Source organism: Oreochromis aureus, linkage group 12, assembly GCF_013358895.1.
Source record: "Oreochromis aureus strain Israel breed Guangdong linkage group 12, ZZ_aureus, whole genome shotgun sequence".
Lineage (NCBI taxonomy): Eukaryota > Metazoa > Chordata > Actinopteri > Cichliformes > Cichlidae > Oreochromis > Oreochromis aureus.
Genome location: NC_052953.1, coordinates 7,679,777 through 7,688,904, shown reverse-complemented (window position 1 = coordinate 7,688,904; position 9,128 = coordinate 7,679,777). Strand labels below are relative to the sequence as shown.

The following is a 9,128-nucleotide window of genomic DNA, read 5'->3' as shown; positions in this document are numbered from 1 at the left end:
AAAATGGTGGAGACCGCCACTTGAGGAGGCAACCTACAGGAGGAGTGCCCAAGGGTGCCACCAATTACTCACCCATGTGATTTCACTGCAGACCTCACTCACACTAAACGGTGCAATCTACCTATGCCCGTGTGTACACTCGCATGCATCGGGAGGGATTCCACCTCACGTGCCTAGCCCCTCAACAAGCAGCCACACCTCCACTAAAGCAATAAAAGAAAGCATAAAACATTAAACAGATTAGTAAAAGATCTACATAAAACAAATACACCCCCAAATTACTGTTTGTTATAAAAGCATTGCGTAACAAACAAAACAGCATATGACAAGACAGCAGTAGTATAGTGCAAGCCTGCAACAAAAGAGGGAAACAGTTGTCAAAGTCCACCCTACTATGCCACGTTATGATGAACACAAGAGTCCCACTTACCACTCTCTAAAGGGCAATACTAAACTGAGTAACTTTCCTGGAGAGATCTGCAGCGCTTAACTGCCTAATGCTCGCAGCCACCTTGGATGGACAAGACTACCAAATGACTCCTTCTGGTAGTGAAGCGCAGCTGTTTCTTATAAGCCTGCTAATTGTCAACTGGGAAGGTGTGGATGTTAGTGGTGCGTTTGTGGACATCATGTAAAATCCTACCCCAGAATCTACTTCACTACACTTAGCCAGCAGTTTTAAATTTCCTTCAATGTCGCCTGCTCTGGCCCCTGGAAGACAATTAACTATGGTTGCCGGTGTCTCTAGCTTCACATGTCTGAGAACAGAATCACCAATTACCAGAGTTTGACCCCGACGGGTGTGTCGCCGAGTGGGGAAAAACGGTTAGACACATGTATGAATTTGAGGAATGGACCCAAAATGCAGACACAAAGGAACGTGAAAGAAAATTTTAATATTAACAGAAAGCAAGCTGTTTATTAAGGCTGGTAAAATAGGCAGAACCAGCTTCCAGTTTGGATTCGGGAGACAGACACTATCTCTACTTTTAAGATTAGGCTTCAAACTTTCCTTTTGCTAAAGATATAGTTAGGGCAGGATCAGGTGACCCTGAATCCTCCCTTAGTTGTGCTGCAGTGAACGTAGGCTGCCGGGGATTCCCATGATGCACTGAGTTTTTTCCTTTCCAGTCACCTTTCTCACTCACTATGTGTTAATAGACCTCTCTGCACTGAATCATACTTGTTATTAATCCACAGCATGTCTTTATCCTGTCTTCCTTCTCTCACCCCAACCAATCACAGCAGATGGCCCCGCCTCCCCCTGAGCCTGGTTCTGCTGGAGGTTTCTTCCTGTTAAAGGGAGTTTTTCCTTCGCACTGTCGCCAAAGTTCTTGCTCATAGGTGGTCGATGATTGTTGGGTTTTTCCTCTGTATCTATTATTGTGCGATCTACTGTACAATATAAAGCGCCTTGAGGCGATTGTTGTTGTGATTTGGTGCTATATAAATAAAATTGAATTTAATTGAATTAAAAGATTACAAAACAAAAGGCAGAAGTGAAGCTAAACAATAACCTAACCTGGGGACAAACCATGAAACCTGACATGGATACAAACATACCTGGAACATGGAAACGTGGCACCAAAGACAACAGATGACCTGACACTGAACAAATGAGGACAGGACTTACAGTGGCTTGCAAAAGTATTCGCCCCTTGAACTTTTCCACATTTTGTCACATTACTGCCACAAACATGAATCAATTTTATTGGACTCGCACATGAAAGACCAATACAAAGTGGTCTACACGTGAGAAGTGGAATGAAAATCATACATGATTCCAAACATTTTTACAAATAAATAACTGAAAAGGGGTGTGCGTAATTATTCAGCCCCTGAGTCAATACTTTGTAGAACCACCTTTTGCTGAAATTGGATTCCATTAAAATTGATTCATGTTTGTGGCAGTAATGTGACAAAATGTGGAAAAGGGGACGAATACTTTTGCAAGCCCTTGTAAGTACACAGAGAGACAATGAGGGGATGAGGAACAGCTGGGACAAATCAGACCTAACAAGACAAGGGGAAACAAAACTAGACTCACTGCATATAGGACAAGGACTTTCACAATAAAACAGACATCACAAGGGTAATCTAATAAACAAATGAACTTAGCTAACCTAAAGAACTTATAAATAAACATCGACATCCAAACAAACTAAAACTTAAAATGCTGGGTCAACAAACCCAGGAAAGTGACAGTAAAATCATTTATTATACACATTATACTTATTTTCTTAAATTGCTTATCTATTATCTGTATTTTCACTTGAGGGTCTAGGGGTACTGCTCTTCTTTTCATGACAAATTAGGACATGTTTATGATAACACACTGACAATATCAGGCCAATTTTGGCATTACTCCATCAGTGAACAGCATGCCCATGCTAACTTAAACTAGACCAGCAAGCTAACCACATGTGTATTTAAGTGTTACTTAAGAATAGGAACCAAACAAATTAACGGAACGAAATTAACTGTAACAGCAGTTTGCAAAACACTGTGACACTTCTCAAGTGTTCCTACCTCAAATACAGCGAGTGTTGCTGTGTTTTTGTTGTTAAATGGACGAGGAGAGCCCGTGGCTGGTGAGAGGATGCGGCATTTCGTCAGTGGAGCATAGAACGACGTCTGTGATTGGACAACAAGTGAGTAACGCTGCATCTGATTGTTCGAAAGCCTCAACCAAAGAGCTGCTGGTCACGGCAAGATACAAACTCGCCGGAGCTCTGAGTGAACTGCACATCCGGGACCTTCAGCACTCAGCAGAGATTTGTCTTGACGTATGTATTTACCTTTGATATCCATGACTCGACGCACATTTAGCAAGGTAGTTGTATGTTTAACAAGCTAATTAACGCTAGTTAAACGGAACTAAAACAATACACAATCGATTTGAACAAACTGTGTGATGAATGATGATAAATGCTAAAAATTACTTAAGATTTATCTTCAACAATAGATATTAGAAGTTTAATTTAACTGTTTTAAATTCCCACTGGAGTTAAAGGGACCTGTGGCCTTGCACGTGCTCTGCATCTTCAACTGCACAGACAGTCAGTCTAAGTTTTTTAAGTGTAGCTAACTGCAACACACATTTTTTTTTTTCAACACAAGATATGTTTGGGGGATTTAAATGTTAATAATAATGTTTTCGTATTTAGCACAAACCAATAGGGTCTGGGTCTCTGGCCCAGCGTTTCTGACGTTATTCTAAGGTTTTTGAGTTTCTTATGTTTAGTGGCGGGTTAGTTGAGTTTGGCTTAACGTTATTAACATTGTTTTAAGGAGTTTATGTTAGGGTTGTATATTACAACGTTTGTATTTTCATGCCATTTTTCCTGTTTTATTTTGAAAGAGTCTGTTGTGTTCAGTTCATTAATCTCACTGACCTGTTGTGTCAATAGAATCATTTGTGCCAGCTACTTCCCTGCTCTCCTTCCATCCTGTCTCAACCTCCAACAGGAAAGTAGAAGTCCTCATATGGTAGGACCAGTGATTGTAGTGTGTGTTACACTGTCCTCATATTGTTTTAAGCTGTGAAGGACATGAGTGTGTTTCAGTTGCCTTCCTCATGTGGTTGGATCAACAACTCTAGTGTGTGTTACACTGTCCTCATATTGTGGGTAGCAGAACTGTACAGTGTTAAGTTTCTTTAGAATCTGGTATAAGGAAGTCGGATCCTTCTGTAATAATGTTCACTGATACAAATATGATCTGTAGTTAATTATCTAGTCGGGATTTATACTAGAGAATGTTTCTGACGTTATATTGTTGTCTTTTGTTGCAGACACCAAGTGCTGAGGTCCTGTCTCAGCCTCATACTTACCCACTTCATTCTTCCAACAGGTTACACATCATATTTTTGTATTTGGTATCAAGTATATGTGTCAGATGGGCCTAGTGCATAAATGAAATGCACTTTAATTGTATTAAAACAATCAGTTTCAGTCAAAGTTAACCAAAATCAACATTAGCATTAGGAGAAAGTAATTGTCTATACCATTTGTTAGTCCAAACTTTCCCGTAAAGCATCAGCGTGATCTTTATTCTGACTACATTTGATATTTTTGTCCTTTTACATGTTTTTGTCCATTTAACCTCCCGCTGATCAGTTTACATGATTTAATTTCTGGGAAATAGATGCCTTTAAATCAGTGTTGGGTTTGGAGCTTTTATTGACAACAGCAGAAGAAGTTAGAAGTCAGGAACATGAACTCTACATGTGTTCAGTCGTCATGTCCTCATATTGTTTTAAGCTGTGAAGGACATGAGTGTGTTTAAGAAGAAGTCCTCATATGGTAGGACCAGTGATTGTAGTGTGTGTTACACTGTCCTCATATTGTTTTAAGCTGTGAAGGACATGAGTGTGTTTCAGTTGCCTTCCTCATGTGGTTGGACCAACAACTCTAGTGTGTGTTACACTGTCCTCATATTGTTGGTAGCAGAACTGTACAGTGTTAAGTTTCTTTAGAATCTGGTATAAGGAAGTCGGATCCTTCTGTAATAATGTTCACTGCTACAAATATGATCTGTAGTTGATCATCTAGTCGGGATTTATACTAGAGAATGTTTCTGACGTTATATTGTTGTCTTTTGTTGCAGACACCAAGTGCTGAGGTCCTGTCTCAGCCTCATACAGACCAATCGGTGAGTGACATACCCACTTCATTCTTCCAACAGGTTACACATCATGTTTTTGTATTTGGTATCAAGTATATGTGTCAGATGGGCCTAGTGCATAAATGAAATGCACTTTAATTGTATTAAAACAATCAGTTTCAGTCAAAGTTAACCAAAATCAACATTAGCATTAGGAGAAAGTAATTGTCTATACCATTTGTTAGTCCAAACTTTCCTTTAAGCATCAGCTTGATCTTTATTCTGACTACATTTGATATTTTTGTCCTTTTACACATGTTTTTGTCCATTTAACCTCCCGCTGATCAGTTTACATGATTTAATTTCTGGGGAAATAGATGGCTTTACATCAGTGTTGGGTTTAGAGCTTTTATTGACAACAGCAGGAGAAGTTAGAAGTCAGGAACATGAACTCTACATGTGTTCAGTCGTCATGTCCTCATATTGTTTTAAGCTGTGAAGGACATGAGTGTGTTTCAGTTGCCTTCTTCATGTGGTTGGACCAACAACTCTAGTGTGTGTTACACTGTCCTCATATTGTGTGTAGCAGAACTGTACAGTGTTAAGTTTCTATAGAATCTGGTATAAGGAAGTCAGATCCTTCTGTGAATAATGTTCACTGCTACAAATATGATCTGTAGTTGATCATCTAGTCGGGATTTATACTAGAGAATGTTTCTGACGTTATATTGTCTTTTGTTGCAGACACCAAGTGCTGAGGTCCTGTCTCAGCCTCATACAGACCAATCGGTGAGTGACTTACCCACTTCATTCTTCCAACAGGTTACACATCATGTTTTTGTATTTGGTATCAAGTATATGTGTCAGATGGGCCTAGTGCATAAATGAAATGCACTTTAATTGTATTAAAACAATCAGTTTCAGTCAAAGTTAACCAAAATCAACATTAGCATTAGGAGAAAGTAATTGTCTATACCATTTGTTAGTCCAAACTTTCCTTTTAAGCATCAGCTTGATCTTTATTCTGACTACATTTGATATTTTTGTCCTTTTACACATGTTTTTGTCCATTTAACCTCCTGCTGATCAGTTTACATGATTTAATTTCTGGGAAATAGATGGCTTTACATCAGTGTTGGGTTTAGAGCTTTTATTGACAACAGCAGGAGAAGTTAGAAGTCAGGAACATGAACTCTACATGTGTTCAGTCGTCATGTCCTCATATTGTTTTAAGCTGTGAAGGACATGAGTGTGTTTCAGTTGCCTTCTTCATGTGGTTGGACCAACAACTCTAGTGTGTGTTACACTGTCCTCATATTGTTGGTAGCAGAACTGTACAGTGTTAAGTTTCTTTAGAATCTGGTATAAGGAAGTCGGATCCTTCTGTAATAATGTTCACTGCTACAAATATGATCTGTAGTTAATTATCTAGTCGGGATTTATCCTAGAGAATGTTTCTGACGTTATATTGTTGTCTTTTGTTGCAGACACCAAGTGCTGAGGTCCTGTCTCAGCCTCATACAGACCAATCGGTGAGTGACTTACCCACTTCATTCTTCCAACAGGTTACACATCATATTTTTGTATTTGGTATCAAGTATATGTGTCAGATGGGCCTAGTGCATAAATGAAATGCACTTTGATTGTATTAAAACAATCAGTTTCAGTCAAAGTTAACCAAAATCAACATTAGCATTAGGAGAAAGTAATTGTCTATACCATTTGTTAGTCCAAACTTTCCTTAAAGCATCAGCGTGATCTTTATTCTGACTACATTTGATATTTTTGTCCTTTTACACATGTTTTTGTCCATTTAACCTCCCGCTGATCAGTTTACATGATTTAATTTCTGGGGAAATAGATGCCTTTACATCAGTGTTGGGTTTGGAGCTTTTATTGACAACAGCAGAAGAAGTTAGAAGTCAGGAACATGAACTCTACATGTGTTCAGTCGTCATGTCCTCATATTGTTTTAAGCTGTGAAGGACATGAGTGTGTTTAAGAAGAAGTCCTCATATGGTAGGACCAGTGATTGTAGTGTGTGTTACACTGTCCTCATATTGTTTTAAGCTGTGAAGGACATGAGTGTGTTTCAGTTGCCTTCTTCATGTGGTTGGACCAACAACTCTAGTGTGTGTTACACTGTCCTCATATTGTTGGTAGCAGAACTGTACAGTGTTAAGTTTCTTTAGAATCTGGTATAAGGAAGTCGGATCCTTCTGTAATAATGTTCACTGCTACAAATATGATCTGTAGTTGATCATCTAGTTGGGATTTATACTAGAGAATGTTTCTGACGTTATATTGTTGTCTTTTGTTGCAGACACCAAGTGCTGAGGTCCTGTCTCAGCCTCATACAGACCAATCGGTGAGTGACTTACCCACTTCATTCTTCCAACAGGTTACACATCATGTTTTTGTATTTGGTATCAAGTATATGTGTCAGATGGGCCTAGTGCATAAATTAAATGCACTTTAATTGTATTAAAACAATCAGTTTCAGTCAAAGTTAACCAAAATCAACATTAGCATTAGGAGAAAGTAATTGTCTATACCATTTGTTAGTCCAAACTTTCCCTTTAAGCATCAGCTTGATCTTTATTCTGACTACATTTGATATTTTTGTCCTTTTACACATGTTTTTGTCCATTTAACCTCCCGCTGATCAGTTTACATGATTTAATTTCTGGGGAAATAGATGGCTTTACATCAGTGTTGGGTTTAGAGCTTTTATTGACAACAGCAGGAGAAGTTAGAAGTCAGGAACATGAACTCTACATGTGTTCAGTCGTCATGTCCTCATATTGTTTTAAGCTGTGAAGGACATGAGTGTGTTTCAAGTGAAGTCTTCATGTGGTTGGACCAACAACTGTAGTGTGTGTTACACTGTCCTCATATTGTTGGTAGCAGAACTGTACAGTGTTAAGTTTCTATAGAATCTGGTATAAGGAAGTCAGATCCTTCTGTGAATAATGTTCACTGCTACAAATATGATCTGTAGTTGATCATCTAGTCGGGATTTATACTAGAGAATGTTTCTGACGTTATATTGTTGTTTTTGTTGCAGACACCAAGTGCTGAGGTCCTGTCTCAGCCTCATACAGACCAATCGGTGAGTGACTTACCCACTTCATTCTTCCAACAGGTTACACATCATGTTTTTGTATTTGGTATCAAGTATATGTGTCAGATGGGCCTAGTGCATAAATGAAATGCACTTTAATTGTATTAAAACAATCAGTTTCAGTCAAAGTTAACCAAAATCAACATTAGCATTAGGAGAAAGTAATTGTCTATACCATTTGTTAGTCCAAACTTTCCCTTTAAGCATCAGCGTGATCTTTATTCTGACTACATTTGATATTTTTGTCCTTTTACACATGTTTTTGTCCATTTAACCTCCTGCTGATCAGTTTACATGATTTAATTTCTGGGGAAATAGATGGCTTTACATCAGTGTTGGGTTTAGAGCTTTTATTGACAACAGCAGGAGAAGTTAGAAGTCAGGAACATGAACTCTACATGTGTTCAGTCGTCATGTCCTCATATTGTTTTAAGCTGTGAAGGACATGAGTGTGTTTCAGTTGCCTCATCTTCCATGTGGTTGGTTACCAACAACTCTAGTGTGTGTTACACTGTCCTCATATTCCTCATATTGTTGGTAGCAGAACTGTACAGTGTTAAGTTTCTTTAGAATCTGGTATAAGGAAGTCGGATCCTTCTGTAATAATGTTCACTGCTACAAATATGATCTGTAGTTAATTATCTAGTCGGGATTTATCCTAGAGAATGTTTCTGACGTTATATTGTTGTCTTTTGTTGCAGACACCAAGTGCTGAGGTCCTGTCTCAGCCTCATACAGACCAATTGGTGAGTGACATACCCACTTCATTCTTCCAACAGGTTACACATCATGTTTTTGTATTTGGTATCAAGTATATGTGCCAGTTGGGCCTAGTGCATAAATGAAATGCACTTTGATTGTATTAAAACAATCAGTTTCAGTCAAAAGTTAACCAAAATCAACATTAGTATTAGGAGAAAGTAATTGTCTATACCATTTGTTAGTCCAAACTTTCCTTTAAAGCATCAGCGTGATCTTTATTCTGACTACATTTGATATTTTTGTCCTTTTACACATGTTTTTGTCCATTTAACCTCCCGCTGATCAGTTTACATGATTTAATTTCTGGGGAAATAGATGGCTTTACATCAGTGTTGGGTTTAGAGCTTTTATTGACAACAGCAGGAGAAGTTAGAAGTCAGGAACATGAACTCTACATGTGTTCAGTCGTCATGTCCTCATATTGTTTTAAGCTGTGAAGGACATGAGTGTTTTAAGAAGAAGTCCTCATATGGTAGGACCAGTGATTGTAGTGTGTGTTACACTGTCCTCATATTGTTTTAAGCTGTGAAGGACATGAGTGTGTTTCAGTTGCCTTCTTCATGTGGTTGGACCAACAACTCTAGTGTGTGTTACACTGTCCTCATATTGTTGGTAGCAGAACTGTACAGTGTTAAGT

At 38.5% G+C, this 9,128-nt stretch overlaps 1 long non-coding RNA gene across 1 annotated transcript; it reads left to right on the top strand.

Moving 5' to 3' along the window:
- Nucleotides 1-2,777: 2,777 nt before the first annotated feature.
- LOC120443165 lies at nucleotides 2,778-3,437 on the top strand. The gene is made up of 3 exons (XR_005615203.1): nucleotides 2,778-2,833; nucleotides 3,008-3,059; nucleotides 3,411-3,437. It is a non-coding gene; the product is annotated as an uncharacterized LOC120443165 (long non-coding RNA).
- The last annotated feature ends 5,691 nt before the right edge of the window (nucleotides 3,438-9,128 follow it).